The 18,757-nt window shown below is 50.2% G+C and overlaps 1 protein-coding gene across 1 annotated transcript in view; it reads right to left on the bottom strand.

Annotated features, from left to right (window-relative positions):
• The window catches only part of ALDOB (aldolase, fructose-bisphosphate B), a 41,307-nt gene extending 22,770 nt beyond the window's left edge, over window positions 1-18,537 (bottom strand). The window contains exon 1 of the mRNA XM_069232898.1: window positions 18,401-18,537. The gene's annotated coding sequence lies outside the window, so the exon portion shown is untranslated. The remainder of the gene's footprint in view (window positions 1-18,400) is intronic.
• Window positions 18,538-18,757: the final 220 nt, after the last annotated feature.

Raw genomic sequence — 18,757 nt, 5'->3', positions numbered from 1 at the left:
CTTAGGAAACTGCAGCAAAGTCACTGTCAACGCGTGAAGAGGAAAACAACATACTGCTTAGGAAGTCTGAAATGGCAATGCGATGCTCATAGGTACTCACCTCTGCAACTTCTCTCTCTTTTCATGTTTACAATTCAGGAATAACTACTGCAAGGTTGTTTGCAACCCCAAGTGAAATGACACTGTGCCATTTAGGCACTACATCACCAAGCAACAAGACTGATAAGGGCTGGATGCTATGAAGGCCGCTCAAGTTGACTTGCTGAGGATGGGTGATTCCTCCCAGTAGCCATGGTGCCACCTTGCACTTAGTGCACCTGAAGGTTTGATGGGCCTCCAGGAGAGGGTCCCAGGTAGCAGGAAAAAGGCACAAAGTGCAGGAAAAAAACTGCTTGGTAATGTGGGTAGTTCTTGATTAAGATTATAAATAAACACAGGTATTCATAAGTAAGGCACCAAAACGCCACTGAGCCAGGGTTGAAAAGTAAGCCCAGAGTAGATCTTCCAGAGCTAGAAGTCGGAGCAGCAGTCAAGCTCCAAGTAGAGCAAAAATAAGGGACAAAAATCATAGCAAGTGGACGATTAACTCCATGAGAAACAAAGCAACTAATGTATTGTGACTCGGCCATTTCTAATAAGTGCATCGTACTCAATTGTTTAAAAAGGAAATGACGTTACAGGAAAAAGGATGGCTCCATTTTGGATTGGGAACTTCAGGCAACGATCACTAGAAAAGCCACCATGTTGGGAAGGGTCACGTATAAGGCTACCCACACCTATAACTTTGGAGATACAGCTTCTTTCAGGCATGAGAAGAACCCCAAGTTTGACATCCGTCTCCCACTGTGAGCTTCCATGCCTGAACCGCCACCCCTTCAAGGCGGTGCGCCACACATGCCAAGGTACACCCTTCCAGGTGACCGCAGAAACACTGAAGTAGCCTGAGCAGGGAAGGGAGAGATGACTTCTCATGCACTGAGCTTGGAGACCAGAGACGAGGTGCCTCACCACAGAAACCAGAGACAGGCCCCCTTCTCACAATGTACACCACTCACTGCCACTGGTAAGTCAGTAAATGTGACAGATCTCATCCATTTTATCAGAAGAGCATTATATCCTAAGGCACCTGTAATAAGGAGGACATGTTGTCATGTCTACGATGGAGTAAACTATCTGCTAAACTCTACATCAAGCCATTCCTTTCCAAGCAGCATTCCCCACCAGAGCGCAGTTACACCAGTATCATTATGAGGCTCTGTCACTGATCCATCCTATCTCCAGTTATGTTCAGTTACCGTCGGTGATTCCTGCGAGAGTGGCTGTACCATTGCTGCTTCCTGCGAGAGTGGCTGTACCATTGCTGCTTCCTGCGAGAGTGGCTGTTCCATTGCTGCTTCCTGCGAGAGTGGCTGCACCGTCAGTGCTTCCTGCGAGAGTGGCTGCACCGTCAGTGCTTCCTGCGAGAGTGGCTGCACCGTCAGTGCTTCCTGCGAGAGTGGCTGCACCGTCAGTGCTTCCTGCGAGAGTGGCTGCACCGTCAGTGCTTCCTGCGAGAGTGGCTGCACCTTCACTGCTTCCTGCGAGAGTGGTTGTGCGCTATACCATCAGTAATTGCATTCAAGTGGTTGTACCTTCAGTGCTTCCTTCCATTACATCTGTGTGAGCACCGGTACCATCAGTGCTTCCCACAAGAGTTGTTGTACCTTGTGATCAGCTGTACCATCAGTGCTTCCCGTGCCAGTGATTGCACCTTCAGTGCTTTCCATGCAAGTGGCTGTAATGCACTGCTTACATGAGTTGTGTTGTTGAACTTTGAAGTCTTCTGGGAGAGTGGTTGCACCTGCGGCGCTTCCTGTGAGAGTGGTTGCACTTTCAGTGCTTCCTTTGAGAGTGGTCTTGCCTTCAGTTATTCAGTGAGTTCTTGCACTTTTAAAGCTTCCATGAGAGTGGCTGCACCTTCAGTGTTTCCTGTGAGTGGTTACACCTTCAGTGTTTCCTGTGAGTGGTTGCACCGTCAGTGCTTCCTGTGAGAGTGGTTACACCGTCAGTGCTTCCTGTGAGAGTGGTTACACCGTCAGTGCTTCCTGTGACAGTTGTGGTTGCACCGTCAGTGCTTCCTGTGACAGTTGTGGTTGCACCGTCAGTGCTTCCTGTGACAGTTGTGGTTGCACCGTCAGTGCTTCCTGTGAGAGTGGTTGCACCGTCAGTGCTTCCTGTGAGAGTGGTTGCACCGTCAGTGCTTTCTGTGACAGTGGTTACACCTTCAGTGTTTCCTGTGAGTGGTTACACCTTCAGTGTTTCCTGTGAGTGGTTACACCTTCAGTGTTTCCTGTGAGTGGTAACACCTTCAGTGTTTCCTGTGAGAGTGGTAACACCGTCAGTGCTTCCTGTGAGAGTGGTAACACCGTCAGTGTTTCCTGCGACAGTGGTTGCACCGTCAGTGCTTCCTGCGACAGTGGTTGCACCGTCAGTGCTTCCTGCGACAGTGGTTGCACCGTCAGTGCTTCCTGCGACAGTGGTTGCACCGTCAGTGCTTCCTGCGAGAGTGGTTGCACCGTCAGTGCTTCCTGCGAGAGTGGTTGCACCGTCAGTGCTTCCCAGTGGTGGCACTTTACAGCTTTCCTCGCGAGTGCTTGCATTTTCAGTGCTTTCGCGCGAGTGCTTGCACTTTGAAGTGCATCAGTGTGAGTAACTGCACCTTCAGTGAGTGGTTGTCCTAGGACTGCCCTGCTTGTGGTTTCCTGCCCCGTCATCACCACCCATGCTCCCTCACATTGTTCCTTTCATGAGCATGCACCAGGATCTCCTCACACACCTCTGCCAGGAAGCGTTTTGCAATACACCAGGGGAGGCGCCCGGAAGTTGGCATTCAGAAAGGTATAATGCTGCTGGCATTCCATGCCACCTGAGGGTTAATGGAGTGGTCATACCTGCTGGTGTGTAGGCTTTTTAAGAGCCTCATATGTGCAGTTTATCGCCCTCTTTTCCTCAGGAACCCAAGGATTGCATACAAATCTCATACAATGGAGTGCCTGGCATGCCTCTCCGGCATGCCCATCCATGCATGCGTGGCTGGCACCGGCGCGAGCTCTGGACTGGCGAACCAGGAGATCTCTTGCCACAACGCAGTCTACGCCTCACTCATACATGCCAGCATTGTGGGAGGAATGTGGGAGATTAAAAATAATAAATTTAAAAAAAAAAAAAAGTGTAGAATGTATTTTCCCCAATTGACTTCTATCGACGCAGAGGCAATTTCAGGCGGGAGACAGCCAAAATGAAGCCATTTTTTGCTTCAAAACATCGGGAGCCTCCCGCTTGAATCTGGCCTCACTGGCCAGGCACACGTCGGCTGGGGTCTGCGCGGCTGGTGCCCCCATCAGAGGGGCCCTGGCCTGCCAGCTCGGGCTGGACTGTTCCAGTTAGACCAGGTCCAGGGATGACTGACACGGGCTGGTGTCTGTCAAGTGACATAGTAGGTGAAAAACAATGGAATGGAATGTGTCCTCCGGCGTCTGCACCCACCGCCGCTGTGTTGGGATATGTGGGGGAAGAGCTCGCAGGCTCGCGTGGTGATGCTGCTGGAATTGTCACATGCATGTAACACGCATGAAGGGGCTGTTGGGACTGCATGTCTATCACATGCTGCCTTGTCATGTGGCCCTCTCAGCCAGCAAAGCCTGCCCCCCTGGCCCATTCAGTTCCGTTTTAAATGATGTTTGCCTCGCAGCGCTCGCCCCTCCTTTCCAAACCCTACATTCAGCCTCTGGCAGAGGTCATCTGGTCCAGGGGTGTTCGACTGCCCAGCACCGCCTCCGGCCTGCAGGTACCCCTATACTCTGGAGGCCTAATATGGGTACTTTGTGGGAGGTCACATCCTCGGCATGGTCCAATGCAGACATCCGATAGGACACGTATGGATGTGGCCCCTGTATGGCCTTCAGAGAACTGCAACAAGACCCCCTGGCCAATTGCCAGCACGTGCAGCTCTAACACGACTTATTAGATCCACTTGGGGCCCCCGCGGCGAGAGGTGCCCTCACACTGACGTGGGGGTGGCACACAACATCACACCCTGTATCACCCGTCGCTCCCCTCGGTCCATTCGGGATAGTTCTCTGCTCTTAGAGCCGGCTGGAGTCTGATCTAGAAATAACCTCCGCTGGTGGGGAATGCACTTAAATATGCAGGGTGACTGGTGCTTAATTTGAGCCGGTGGTTTCTGGCACTTGTTTATCTGCCTCAAGCATTTACTGCTGAGGAAAAGACTTATATGGGTAAGACCGAGGAAGAGAAAAACAGTCACAAAGGGAGAAAGCAGAGAGCTGCAAATGTGAGCGGAAGGGGCAGGGAGTGGCTCTAAACTCATTAAAGAGGCCAGAGATATTTTTTGAGTGCAGCGGACTATATAAGGGGGGGGGGGGGGGAGGGGAGAGTGCACTAAGTGCGCATGTGTGTTTGGCCGGCTGCTTCAGGCCGGCCAAACACACATGCACACTTAGGTTTCTCCAACCGACTGTATAAACAGCCCGGCTGGAGTCCATCCTCCACTGTGCTGCGTGTTTAATCCATAGGTCTAAAAGGAGTGACCATATCACGCCCATGCGATACCTCTCCCTGGCTTCCGGTTGAGTCTAGGACCATAGACAAGACTGCTTGAATCATCCATGAACCATCCACAGTTCCACCCCTCGCTACCCAGCAACAAACCCACGATATCAGGTGGCTCTAGACCAGCGGTCTCCAAACTTCTTAATGCCGCACCCCCCCCCCCCCATTCCCCCAGTTAAAAAATAAAAATAATTGGGCCCCCCTCAGATTTTTTCACAATTATTTTATAAAGATAGCAATGTTTAAGTATTCCTAGACCTATTTAAACACTGCAGGTAAGTACTGTCACCTTTTTAAAAATGCAATGACATGCTTCTATATAAAACAAAGGCCTGTTATCTGTATAATGCAGCTTCGGGCTAGAGTCTGGCGCCCAGCTGGGATCACTTGAGACCCCCTTGGGGGGAGGCGCCCCCCAGTTTGAAGACCTCTACTCTAGACTGTCACGAAATGCTAAAATTCTGATGCTGGAACCTCAAACCTTGAAGAGGGAAAGCCTCAAGGCGCTTCTTTCTCGTGTAAGGCGACTTAGAAGTTGAAACTCGCTACCCCCAAACCTTCGCTGCGCCACCCCTTTCCGGCTCTTCCTAAAGGTTCTTTAAAACTCTTCTCTTCCAAAGACATTTCTCAGTAACTCTCCTGCGAACCTCACCAGCAGGTATGCACCCCCACAAGTTAAGGCGTGACCCCGACTGTCACATGACAGTCTCAAGAGCGTTAATGACCTCCCTGCTTTAACTCTGTAAAGATGTAATATGTTTCTGTGCAGCCCTAATCGCTTTAACATTGTAAAATATGTAATGTGTAGGGACTATGTAAGTACCTAGCCACGAGTAACAGTACTAGTTATATGGTTTGTCACCTACTACCATGTTACTCTGAATTTCTCATGTAACGTTCTTTGCTCTATTGTACAGCGCTCCGACACCTCTGGGTAATGTGTGCGCTATATAAAAATGCACAAATAAATGAAAGATGACTTAGACACAGGGTGGGGAAGAGAGGAAATGAATAAATAAATAAGACAGTGAAGGAGAGGGAATCAGGTTAAGAGATGCTTGAGGGGGGCGGGTGGGGGACACTGGAGTTTGCATCTCTGCTACCCAATGGGCTCCCTCCACATAGCCCTTCCGAAAGTGGGGGAGGGTGGGGAATGCTAAAAACAAGAGGGTAAGGGTCAGTCGGTGCTCAGGCCAGACCCTCCCCTCCCCCCGGCTCGCCCCTAAGAGCCCGGCCTCAGATAACAGAAACCGGTCAGACCGGATAATTCTGCACCGCAGTGAACCCGGAGTCAGCAGTCTGGGAATCTCTTTGTTCCTGGTGAGCCTGGGCAGACGTGTCACTCAGCAGGCACGTAGCAGGCCCATGAACCGCGCTGCTGCTGTGCTGTTTGTCACTGGGACAGAGAGACCTTTGCCCCTTTAAGAGCCAGTTTCACGGGAGCTCACACGGGGCAGTGTAAGGTATCAGCTCTGGGGGAAAAACAAGGAATCTGGGCTTGGGTGACCATCCCCACCATGCAAACAACCCCTGCATACACTTTTTAAATTGCATTTTTATTTATTTAGTTTTGGTGTTTTTTATATAGCGCAGAGCTGGCTCAAAGATGTAGGAGCGCTTTACAAGAGAGCAGTTCTGGTTAACAAACGTAAAAAAAAAAACATTACCACCAGTAAAACAAGGAACAAACGTTTAAACATTTTCGGGACCTTACAATTCCTGACGTAACACAGATGTATACTGAAGTCCTAGGGAACCGCTTGCCACCAAATGTTTGTGACAGCCACACTCCCGGGTACTCCCAAACTTTAAAACAAGCATTGGCAAATCCAATAGGTCTCACCTTTGAGCATCACTGATGCTGTGCACCAGGGCTAATAAACAGGGAAAAAAAAGCTTACGCAGCTGCCTCCATTATTTTGTAGGTGCCCAAACCACGCATGTGGGCACCTACAATATGAGACAAGTGTTTTTTTCTTTTTGTTTACTCATCTGAGCTGAATCAGTAAGCAAAAAAAAAAAAAAAAATGGCAGGTGGGGGAAACAACACAGAGGTCGGAATCGTGAAGAGCGGGGAAGCAACACAGAGCGGGTGGAAGAAACATGGGGTGTGCGGGGGAAGCAACACGGAGCGGGTGGAAGAAACATGGGGTGTGCAGGGAAAGCAACACCGAGCGGGTGGAAGAAACATTGGATGTGCAGGGGAAGCAACACGAAGCGGGTGGAAGAAACATTGGATGTGCAGGGGAAGCAACACGGAGCGGGTGGAAGAAACATTGGATGTGTGGGGGAAGCAACACGGAGCGGGTGGAAGAAACACTGGATGTGCAGGGGAAGCAACACGGAGCGGGTGGAAGAAACACTGGATGTGTAGGGGAAGCAACACGGAGCGGGTGGTAGAAACACTGGATGTACAGGGGAAGCAACACGGAGCGGGTGGTAGAAACATGAGGTTTGCAGGGGAAGAAACACGGAGTGGGTGGAAGAAACGGAGTGTGTGGGGGAAGCAACACGGAAAGGGTGGAAGAAACATGGGGTGTGTGGGAGAAGCAACATGACGCGGGTGGAAGAAACATTGGATGTGCGGGGAAGCAACACGGAGCGGGTGGAAGAAACATGGGGTGTGCGGGGGAAGCAACATGACGCGGGTGGAAGAAACATGGGGTGTGTGGGGGAAGCAATACAGAGCGGGTGGAAGAAACACTGGATGTGCAGGGGAAGCAACATGGAGCGGGTGGAAGAAACATTGGGTGTCCGGGGAAGCAACACAGAGCGGGTGGAAGAAACATTGGGTGTGCGGGGGAAGCAATACAGAGCGGGTGGAAGAAACACTGGATGTGCGGGGGAAGCAACATGGAGCGGGTGGAAGAAACATTGGGTGTGCGGGGAAGCAACACAGAGCGGGTGGAAGAAACATTGGGTGTGCGGGGAAGCAACACAGAGCGGGTGGAAGAAACATTGGGTGTGCGGGGGAAGCAACAAGGAGGGCACGGGTGAGGGGAAACAAAATAGAGGAAAGGAAATGGAGACAGTGCAATGTGGAAGGCGGGGTAAAAGCAAAGAAACAAGAGCGCAATGTGGAGTTAAAACTCATGGGAGGGCGGCTCGAAGGGCGTAGCTGTATAAAAGTGAAAGCTCACGTAAGAGTGGGAAGGACTAAGTTGTGGAAAATTGAAAACGCATGCACTATCACTGAATGCTTAAGAGAAGTGTGAATGAAATGGTTAAAATTATGATAGTGTTAACTGTAAGAAATGAAATGCACACACAGAAATATAGGAAAGGCCCTGAGGGGATGAAAGGGTTTTAAAACAATAGTGGACTGGAGAGCACGTAAAAGCGCGAATCTGTATAAAACTTTAAAAGCACTTAGAGTGGCTCGAAGAAAAAAAGCTGCTGAAAGTAGAACTTTTATAATATTATGATAAGAAATGTGCTGGGAGAAATGGGATAACACAGAGAAAAGGGGAAACCCCTGCACTCTCTCTTCAGAAAAAGAAAAACATGTTCCTAAAAAGCAGACACTTGTAGATGGATAAAATGAGCCAATCCGAGAAACGGTAAACAGGCTATGCTCCATGGGAGAGACAAAGACTAAATGCAAGGGATAAAAAAAAAAACAATCGAATAGGAAGCAAGAAATAAGAGTGACAAAACAAAAGACCAATGAAAAGCAATGGGCGGAGCTGATTTCCAGGTCAGCTATCAACAGGCCTCCAATAAGGCTTTTGCAACCAGACAGGTGCGCTGCCCGACAGGCTTCGGTCCAACAAGACTGAAACTTTGGGGTCCTGAGTTTCTGTGTGTCAGACTACCTTGCTGTGAAAATACAAGCACAACTTTTAATGTATTTGTTATAACTCTGCCAAGCTCCTTGGGGCATCACTATTGTATCTCAGGGGGAGGAACAGAATGAGAAAGGCAATAGGATGATAAAGTATAATTATTCAGTTGGTTTTATACTAATGTTTGAGTAAATAGATGAATGTAGTTGGAGATCAAAGTTTCTGCAAACCCGTCCGATCTTAAAAGTCACCATATAGCACATCAAGCGTGTGTGTGTTTTTTGACGTGCCACTGTACATATTTACACATTTTCATTACATCTGTTTAAGACACGAACAACAAATAACACGGATCATGTGTTATTTTGATCAAGTGCCAAAGCCGATATCAGAATCCAAACCAGCAACTCAGCCACGAGGACCCTTCCTCCTCCCTCCAAAGTCTACGTCAAGAAGTAACTGTTTGAATAAGGCAGCCCGAACACCACCAGCCAGGCTTTAAAGTCCTCTGATCTGGAACGCCGCTGTCCTACTGGTCACCAGAGGCTTTGGATAAACTAACTCCCATCACATGCATGTTTCATGAGCATCTCTCACAGGTCCCAGCTAGGGCTCTGCTGTCCTACTGGTCACCAGAGGCTTTGGATAAACTAACTCCCATCACATGTCTGTTTCATGAGCATCTCTCACAGGTCCAAGCTGGGGCTCTGCTGTCCTACTGGTCATCAGAGGCTTTGGATAAACTAACTCCCATCACATGTCTGTTTCATGAGCATCTCTCACGGGTCCAAGCTATGGCACTGCTGTCCTACTGGTCACCAGAGGCTTTGGATAAACTAACTCCCATCACATGCCTGTTTCATGAGCATCTCTCACGGGTCCAAGCTGGGGCTCTGCTGTCCTACTGGTCACCAGAGGCTTTGGATAAACGAACTCCCATCACATGCCCGTTTCATGAGCATCTCTCACAGGTCCAAGCTGGGGCTCTGCTCTCCTACTGGTCACCAGAGGCTTTGGATAAACTAACTCCCATCACATGCATGTTTCATGAGCATCTCTCACGGGTCCAAGCTGGGGCTCTGCTGTCCTACTCGTCACCAGAGGCTTTGGATAAACTAACTCCCATCACATGCCCGTTTCATGAGCATCTCTCACAGGTCCAAGCTGGGGCTCTGCTGTCCTACTGGTCACCAGAGGCTTTGGATAAACTAACTCCCATCACATGCCTGTTTCATGAGCATCTCTCACGGGTCCCAGCTATGGCACTGCTGTCCTACTGGTCACCAGAGGCTTTGGATAAACTAACTCCCATCACATGCCTGTTTCATGAGCATCTCTCACGGGTCCAAGCCAGGGCACTGCTGTCCTACTGGTCACCAGAGGCTTTGGATAAACTAACTCCCATCACTCCCGTGCATGTTTCATGAGCATCTCTCACAGGTCCAAGCTGGGGCTCTGCTGTCCTACTGGTCACCAGAGGCTTTGGATAAACTAACTCCCATCACATGCCTGTTTCATGAGCATCTCTCACAGGTCCAAGCTGGGGCTCTGGTGTCCTACTGGTCACCAAAGGCTTTGGATAAACTAACTCCCATCACATGCCCGTTTCATGAGCATCTCTCACAGGTCCCAGCTAGGGCTCTGCTCTCCTACTGGTCACCAGAGGCTTTGGATAAACTAACTCCCATCACATGCATGTTTCATGAGCATCTCTCACGGGTCCAAGCTGGGGCTCTGCTGTCCTACTCGTCACCAGAGGCTTTGGATAAACTAACTCCCATCACATGCATGTTTCATGAGCATCTCTCACAGGTCCAAGCTGGGGCTCTGCTGTCCTACTGGTCACCAGAGGCTTTGGATAAACTAACTCCCAGGCCTGTTTCATGAGCATCTCTCACAGGTCCAAGCTGGGGCTCTGCTGTCCTACTCGTCACCAGAGGCTTTGGATAAACTAACTCCCATCACATGCCCGTTTCATGAGCATCTCTCACAGGTCCAAGCTGGGGCTCTGCTCTCCTACTGGTCACCAGAGGCTTTGGATAAACTAACTCCCATCACATGCATGTTTCATGAGCATCTCTCACGGGTCCAAGCTAGGGCTCTGCTGTCCTACTGGTCACCAGAGGCTTTGGATAAACTAACTCCCTGCACTCCCGTGCATGTTTCATGAGCATCTCTCACAGGTCCAAGCTGGGGCTCTGCTGTCCTACTGGTCACCAGAGGCTTTGGATAAACTAACTCCCATCACATGCCTGTTTCATGAGCATCTCTCACAGGTCCCAGCTAGGGCTCTGCTGTCCTACTGGTCATCAGAGGCTTTGGATAAACTAACTCCCATCACATGCATGTTTCATGAGCATCTCTCACGGGTCCCAGCTATGGCACTGCTCTCCTACTGGTCACCAGAGGCTTTGGATAAACTAACTCCCATCACATGCATGTTTCATGAGCATCTCTCACGGGTCCAAGCTAGGGCTCTGCTGTCCTACTGGTCACCAGAGGCTTTGGATAAACTAACTCCCTGCACTCCCGTGCATGTTTCATGAGCATCTCTCACAGGTCCCAGCTAGGGCTCTGCTGTCCTACTGGTCATCAGAGGCTTTGGATAAACTAACTCCCATCACATGCTTGTTTCATGATCATCTCTCACAGGTCCAAGCTGGGGCTCTGCTGTCCTACTGGTCACCAGAGGCTTTGGATAAACTAACTCCCATCACATGCTCGTTTCATGAGCATCTCTCACGGGTCCAAGCTGGGGCTCTGGTGTCCTACTGGTCACCAAAGGCTTTGGATAAACTAACTCCCATCACATGCATGTTTCATGAGCATCTCTCACAGGTCCCAGCTAGGGCTCTGCTGTCCTACTGGTCACCAGAGGCTTTGGATAAACTAACTCCCATGTCTGTTTCATTAGCATCTCTCACGGGTCCCAGCTATGGCACTGCTGTCCTACTGGTCACCAGAGGCTTTGGATAAACTAACTCCCATCACATGCCTGTTTCATGAGCATCTCTCACGGGTCCCAGCTATGGCACTGCTGTCCTAATGGCCACCAGAGGCTTTGGATAAACTAACTCCCATCACATGCCCGTTTCATGAGCATCTCTCAGCACACCATCAGAGTTATGCTTCACAGGCCCATAAGCTGGGGCTCTGCTGTCCTACTTGTCATCAGAGGCTTTGGATAAACTAACTCCCATCACATGTCTGTTTCATGAGCATCTCTCACGGGTCCAAGCCAGGGCTCTGCTGTCCTACTCGTCACCAGAGGCTTTGGATAAACTAACTCCCATCACATGCCTGTTTCATGAGCATCTCTCAGTACAGCGTTACAGGGATACTTCAAGGTCCATTAGCTGGAGCTCTGCTGTCCCGCTTGTCACCAGAGGCTTTGGATAAACTAACTCCCAGGCCTGTTTCATGAGCATCTCTCACAGGTCCCAGCTAGGGCACTGCTGTCCTACTGGTCACCAGAGGCTTTGGATAAACTAACACCCATCACATGCCTGTTTCATGAGCATCTCTCAGGTCCCAGCTAGGGCTCTGCTGCCCTACCTGTCACCAGAGGCTTTGGATAAACTAACTCCCAGGCCTGTTTCATGAGCATCTCTCACAGGCCAAGCTGGGGCTCTGCTGTCTTACTGGTCATCAGAGGCTTTGGATAAACTAACTCCCATCACATGTCTGTTTCATGAGCATCTCTCACAGGTCCCAGCTAGGGCTCTGCTCTCCTACTTGTCACCAGAGGCTTTGGATAAACTAACTCCCATCACATGCCTGTTTCATGATCATCTCTCACGGGTCCAAGCTAGGGCTCTGCTCTCCTACTGGTCACCAGAGGCTTTGGGTTAAACTAACTCTGCGCAACCCTCAACCAGCTTCATGAGCATCTCATGTACAGCATCACCTGGCTATACTTTATAGATCCATAACCCAGGGCGCTGCTGTCCCGCTTGTCACGAGAGGCTTTGGATAAACTAACTCCCAGCACATGCCCGTTTCATGATCATCTCTCAGCACACCATCAGAGTTATGCTTCACAGGCCCAGCTAGGGCTCTGCTGTCCCGCTTGTCACCAGAGGCTTTGGCTAAACTAACTCCGAGCATCTTTATATCATTTCCATGAGCATCTCAGTGCAGCATCACAGTGTTATACTTCATAGGTGGGGTGGATGCTGCTGTCCCACTGGTCACCAGAGGTTTGGGTTAAACTAACTGCGCAACCCTCAACCAGCTTCATGAGCATCTCAGTACAGCATCACATGGCTATACTTTATAGATCCATAACCCAGGGTGCTGCTGGTCCTGCACCTCCGAACCGGCTTCATGGGCACCTCTCTGCGCACCATCAAGGACTTGTGCACCCCTATTCCATAAAGTGGGGTGCTGCTGTCCTGTTCGTCACTAGAGGCTCGCAGCTCACGAATACCCAGCACCCCCACGAGAGTTACATAAAACAGGCCTCTTTACAACATGACCGAGCCAGGCGTCCGAGGCCTGTAACCTACGGTGCTGCTGTCGTGGCACTAGAGATTGTGGCGAACGAATTCGAGGCGCTTCAAGGGGCTACGCATGAAATAGGCCCCGGCATCAATCGAGCTCTTACAAACTGTACCTGGTGCTAAACGTCAAGTCAATACAAGACAGAAAGGCAGGAGGGAGCCAGGACGAGCGTCTGCCTCAGATCTGGAAGGTGGGCGCCGCTGCCCTGTTTGGCATCGGACGCTTTTAGAACAAACTGCCAGCGAGGTACACATTGGAAGATTCCATTATGTAAACAAATCACCTGTCTTTGCCTCCGATCTTTAATACCGGCCCCTCCCATCACAAGGCTACCGCTCACTAGAACCCCCCCCCCCCCCCAATGCCCAAAAGAGACCCGTGTACGGAGCTGGCTTCTCAGCGAGGCTTCTATGCGCTCTGGATATTTCTGTCTGTTAGCAGTAGAACACCAAGGGCGAGGTACAAATAGCTGACCAGTGCAGACCAGTGCATACCATTCCCAGTAGAGCCGGACATTGGCTTAAGAGAGGCCCAGCCTTCACAGTACCACAGAATCACCCCACCTCCACCCTAAAAGGTGTTTAGTAAAACAGAGCAAGTAGGCGCATAAAATTAGGAGTCTGTACGCTGAAAATTCGGGGGGGGGGGGGGTGGGGGAAGCCGTGTGAATTGCCATTTTCAGGGGCCTTGCTGTACTCTTGACAAGGGGTGAAAGTAAAAACACAGGCCCATCAGTGCGCATGTGGCGTTCCATTGCGCAGCAGATGCTGGGGGGGGGGGGGCACTGACGGATGTGAAGCTTCAACAGATTCCCCCCCCCCCTTAGATATTCTAGATCTGGAGCTATTAATAACAGTAAATAAATGCCTTCTCAGTGTCCACATACACCCCCGGTGGCCCACGGGCACAACCGCAGGCAGGGACCCCAAGCCAGGGCCCTCTCTTCTTCCCAACAGCGCTTTGAAGTGACCAATGAAGGCTTTGGGCGCTTTAGATGCGCCAACATGTCACAGCAGGCCTGTTCTAGGAAGCCTGTTAAGAACTCCGGCCCTACGTGAAGGACGAACCTCTTCAGGTGATGTCTGAAAAAACCGAGCACGCTGTTCTGCAGTAACCCTGACGTGGCTGCTGTGAGGGGGCTCTTTCATCTTGTTTACATACTATGTAATGTGACCAGGGCTCACGTAAAGCGCTCCAATACCTTCCGGCCGAGTTGGCGCTGTACAACATTGCCAATTATATAGCCTAATGCTGCTCTCATGGTGTCTCATCGCTACGAAGGCTTCCCCTGAACCTGCTGGAATGCCAGGTGATGCCGCTTCAGATATCTGGGGGGGGGGGGAAAGGGGGTACTGACAATGTTTGAGAAGTGTGTTTTACAACCAACCAGCATCGCGTATGATGTATTCCCTCTCCATCTTAATACCTCCAGGACCAGGCACACTACTCCTGATGTGGCCTCCAGAACTGGACAGTGTACTCCAACTATACAACACACTCCAGAAGAGACATCTAAAAGTTACACCAAACTCCAGATGTGGCAGACGTGCCCTGCAGAGCAGGTCAAATGGCCCAGAAGAGGCCTCCAGGACTGGACACAATACCTAAAATATGGCCTGCAGAACTGGATAAGCTACTCCAGATGTAGCCTCCAGAAACAGACGGTGTACTCCAACTATACAACACACCAGAGGGAAAATCCAACGTTACACCAAATTCCAGATGTGGCCAGAAGGCCCTGCAGAGCAGATCAAATAGTTCAGATGTGGCCTCCGAAACGGAACACAATATGCGAGGTACGGCCTGCAGAACTGGATAGAATGCTCCAGAGAAGGTGTAATTCTATATGGATTTAACCACTGACTCCACCCTGGACCATTGACTCCATTTTGTGGAAGTGATTCCATTTTGTGCCCTGCTGTCGTTGCAGGACAGCGCAAGCGTTTTCCCACACAGAACTTGTTTTTCTCTCCACGAGAATAGGGTAAGAACATATCATGTGGGATGTGGACTCACAAAGTTGAGACTGTCTTATGAGAGGAATGTAAAGCTCTGCCTCTAAACAAGCATGGAAGCCTGGACAGCTCTTTTGCGTGTTTTCAACGCAGACGAAATACAGCCATTTTTTTTTATTTCATAACAGAGAAAGGGGGTGGGTCCTAGAACCTTCTCCTTGAAGTGGTTTAAGGTATAAAAGACGGGGAGACTTGGACTAAGAGAGGAACTAGTCTGTGGAGTGGACGCACTGCCCAGGATCTCTCAATCCCAATCGAGGGTCTCCTCCCTTGGCTGATCGAGGGTTCCTCAGTCTGGCTGGCGAGAATGATGATGTCAACCCCCATGGTGATGCATTTTAAATCTTGATTATTTAGTTTATGTATACATGCTCTGTTGATATATTGCATATTTCTTCTTAAATCTTGACCACTTGATATATTCGTTTATTTTTGTATACACACACATATTTTGCTGCATTTGAATTATATGCTTATTCTCATATATTGGTGTGACTTTTATTTGATATTTGGGAAGTGCCTTAATAAATTCATTATTTAGACAAAGAGTGCTGCATTCTTTTGGCATAGTGTCCTCTTAGTTCAAGTGAGAGCAATACACAAGGTCACCACAACTGGACACAATTCATAAGATAAGGCCTGCAGGACTGGATACATTGCTCCAAAAGGGACCTCTAGAAATTGCCACAATATGTAATATACGGCCTGCAGAACTGAATACATTGCCACAAAATGAAGCCCCAAAACTGGACACAATACCTTTGATACGACCTGCAAAACTGGATACATTGCTTTGGAGTATGCCTCCAGAATTGGACACAATATGTATGTTACAGCCTGAGCAACTGGGTCCGCTGCTCAAGAAGTGGCCTCCAGAACTAGACACAATACGTAAGATACGGGTTACAGAGCTGGATACGCTGCTCCCCAAGAGGCCTCCAGAATTGGACACAATAGTATGATACAGACGCCTCAAGGACTAGACACAATAGGAAGATACAGTCTTCAGAACTGGATACGCAGCTCCAGAAGGGGCCTCCAGAACTGGACACAATGCGTAAGATACAGCCTACAGAACTGGATATGCTTCTTCAGAAGAGGCCTCCAGGAATTGATACAATATGTAAGCTAAGGCCTGCAGAACTGGGTACATTGGTTCAGAAGAGACCCCCAGAACTGGACACAGTATGGAAGACACAGCCCGCAGAACTGGATAGGCTGCACCCCAAGAGACCTCCAGAACTAGACACAATACGTAAGATGCGGCCTGCAGAACTAGATACGCTGCACCCCAAGAGGCCCACAGAACTGGACATAATACGTAAGACACAGCCTGCTGAACTGGACACAATACGTAAGATGCGGCCTGCAGCTGGATACGCTGCTCTAGTTTAGGTCACCAGAACTGGACACAATATATAAGATAAGTCCTGCAAAACTGGATACGCTGCTATAGAAGAGACAGACCTCCAGAACTGGACACCATATGTAAGATATGGCCTGCAGAACTGGATACGCTGCACCCCAAGAGGCCTCCAGAATCAGACACAATATGGAAGATACGGCCTGCAGAACTGGACACAATACGTAAGATACGGCCTGCAACTGGATACACTGCACCCCAAGAGACCCCCAGAACTAGACACAATATGTAAGATATAGCCCGCAGAACTGGATACGCTGCACCCCAAGCGACCTCCAGAACTGGACACAATACGTAAGATACGGCTCGCAGAACTGGATACACTGCACCCCAAGAGACCGAGAACTGGACACAATATGTAAGATGCGGCCTGCAGAACTGGACACAATATGTAAGATACGACCTGCAGAACTAGACACAATATGTAAGATACGACCCGCAGAACTAGACACAATATGTAAGATACGACCCGCAGAACTAGACACAATATGTAAGATACGACCCGCAGAACTGGACACAATACGTAAGATACGGCCTGCAGCTGGACACGCTGCACCCCAAGAGACCTCCAGAACTAGACACAATATGTAAGATATGGCATGCAGAACTGGACACAATACGTAAGATACGGCTCGCAGAACTGGATACGCTGCACCCCAAGAGACCTCCAGAACTGGACACAATACGTAAGTTACGGCCCGCAGAACTGGATACGCTGCACCCCAAGAGACCTCCAGAACTAGACACAATATGTAAGATACAGCCCGCAGAACTGGACACAATACGTAAGATGCTGCCCGCAGCTGGACACGCTGCACCCCAAGAGACCTCCAGAACTAGACACAATACGTAAGATGCGGCCTGCAGAACTGGACACAATACGTAAGATGCGGCCTGCAGAACTGGACACAATACGTAAGATGCGGCCTGCAGAACTGGACACAATACGTAAGATGCGGCCTGCAGAACTGGACACGCTGCTCTAGTTTGGGTCACCAGAACTGGACACAATACTTCAACTGTACAACACAGCCCAGAGGGACCTCACAAGTGACACCAAACTCCTGATTTGACCAACCAGGCCCTCAGGAGCTGGTCGAATGGTCCCGACGAGGCCTCCCAACTGGACACCATCTGCCAGATGTTCTCTTCATTCGTGGCCAAATGAAATATCTGATGTTGCCTCGTACTCTGGAAACAGTGTTCATCATGTGCCCCCCCTAAACTGGTCGCAATAATTCAGGACGTACCCCCCAGAAGTAAACAAAATGTTTCACATGTACCCAAGCATGTTACCCCACATGCCCTGCGCCCAGTCAGACACACTAGCCCAGGTGATGTTTAGGGAACAGAGCACTGGACCCCCGAATTAGCCTCTGAAGAGCCCCCTCTGTTCCAAACGTGGCGACCATAATCGCCCACCTGGCCTTGGAAAATGGACCCAATTATCTGTGGGAGTCCTCACCCCCTCCCAGGCATACGACAAATGTAGTCTTGTTTTTGTTGTCACAATCTGCAGATAATTAATCTTTAGAAAGAGTTTATTTCTGCATAGCACATAGAGCTAACTGAGCCAACTTCCAGGCGCATTTGGGCATTCCTCCCATCCCATCCCCCCACCCCCTCATTAAAAGGTGGACTAACAGCACTGGAAACGGGGGGTTGGGGGAGGCTGCAGAGACCCCGGAAGCATGGGCCCCGATCCTCGTGCGACAGCTCAGGGGGTTCAGCGCCTGCTGGTGGGCTCTACGTGTGCCACTCCGGACCAAGACCCAGTGAGGTGGCAGAAGGTTTCCAGCTCCTGTTATCTGCGAGCACGAGGCAGGTCCGGGGTGCAGTGGCCGTGAGATAGCTCAGCTGACTAACTACCAGCTGCAGAGGTAGCATAAGCCAACTCAGCTCCCGACTAGAAAAAGCCCCGTTACTCCATCCCGACCCACTGGAAATTACTCTACGTGTACATGCAATAACAAAAGTTGCACACCGTGCACGGCTAAACAGTGCATGCACAGTAGCACAGCGCTGCGTGAAATACAAAATAAATGCATGAATCAAGAACTCACGGTTGGGCTGGGGCAGATTCCTGGGCTCAGGCTGGGTGCGATTTTGCTGTCTTGTCTCCTGCAGGCGAAACAGACCGGAACTTCCAGCTCAGCAGTCTTATAAAGTTTCCCAGGTTGTGCTGTGGGCCCCGCCCCTCCCTGCCCCCTGGGGAGGGGGGCAAGGAGGGTGGCGGCCAGACCGCTCCCTGTGATTGGCTGCCCGGGGTCCGTCCCTCCCCTCCCTGCACAAGGGTCTGATTGTGAAAGGCGGGTGCACTGCACATCACGAGTGCACGGAGGTGGGAGGGACCAGGGCTGTCTGTGATTAACCAGGAGTTAAAGGGACATTCAAAGCTACTTAGAGCTGCCTGAAACCAG

Source organism: Pleurodeles waltl, chromosome 4_2 (assembly GCF_031143425.1).
Source record: "Pleurodeles waltl isolate 20211129_DDA chromosome 4_2, aPleWal1.hap1.20221129, whole genome shotgun sequence".
In the NCBI taxonomy this organism is placed as follows: Eukaryota; Metazoa; Chordata; class Amphibia; order Caudata; family Salamandridae; genus Pleurodeles; species Pleurodeles waltl.
This window is presented reverse-complemented; position numbering and strand designations above follow the sequence as displayed.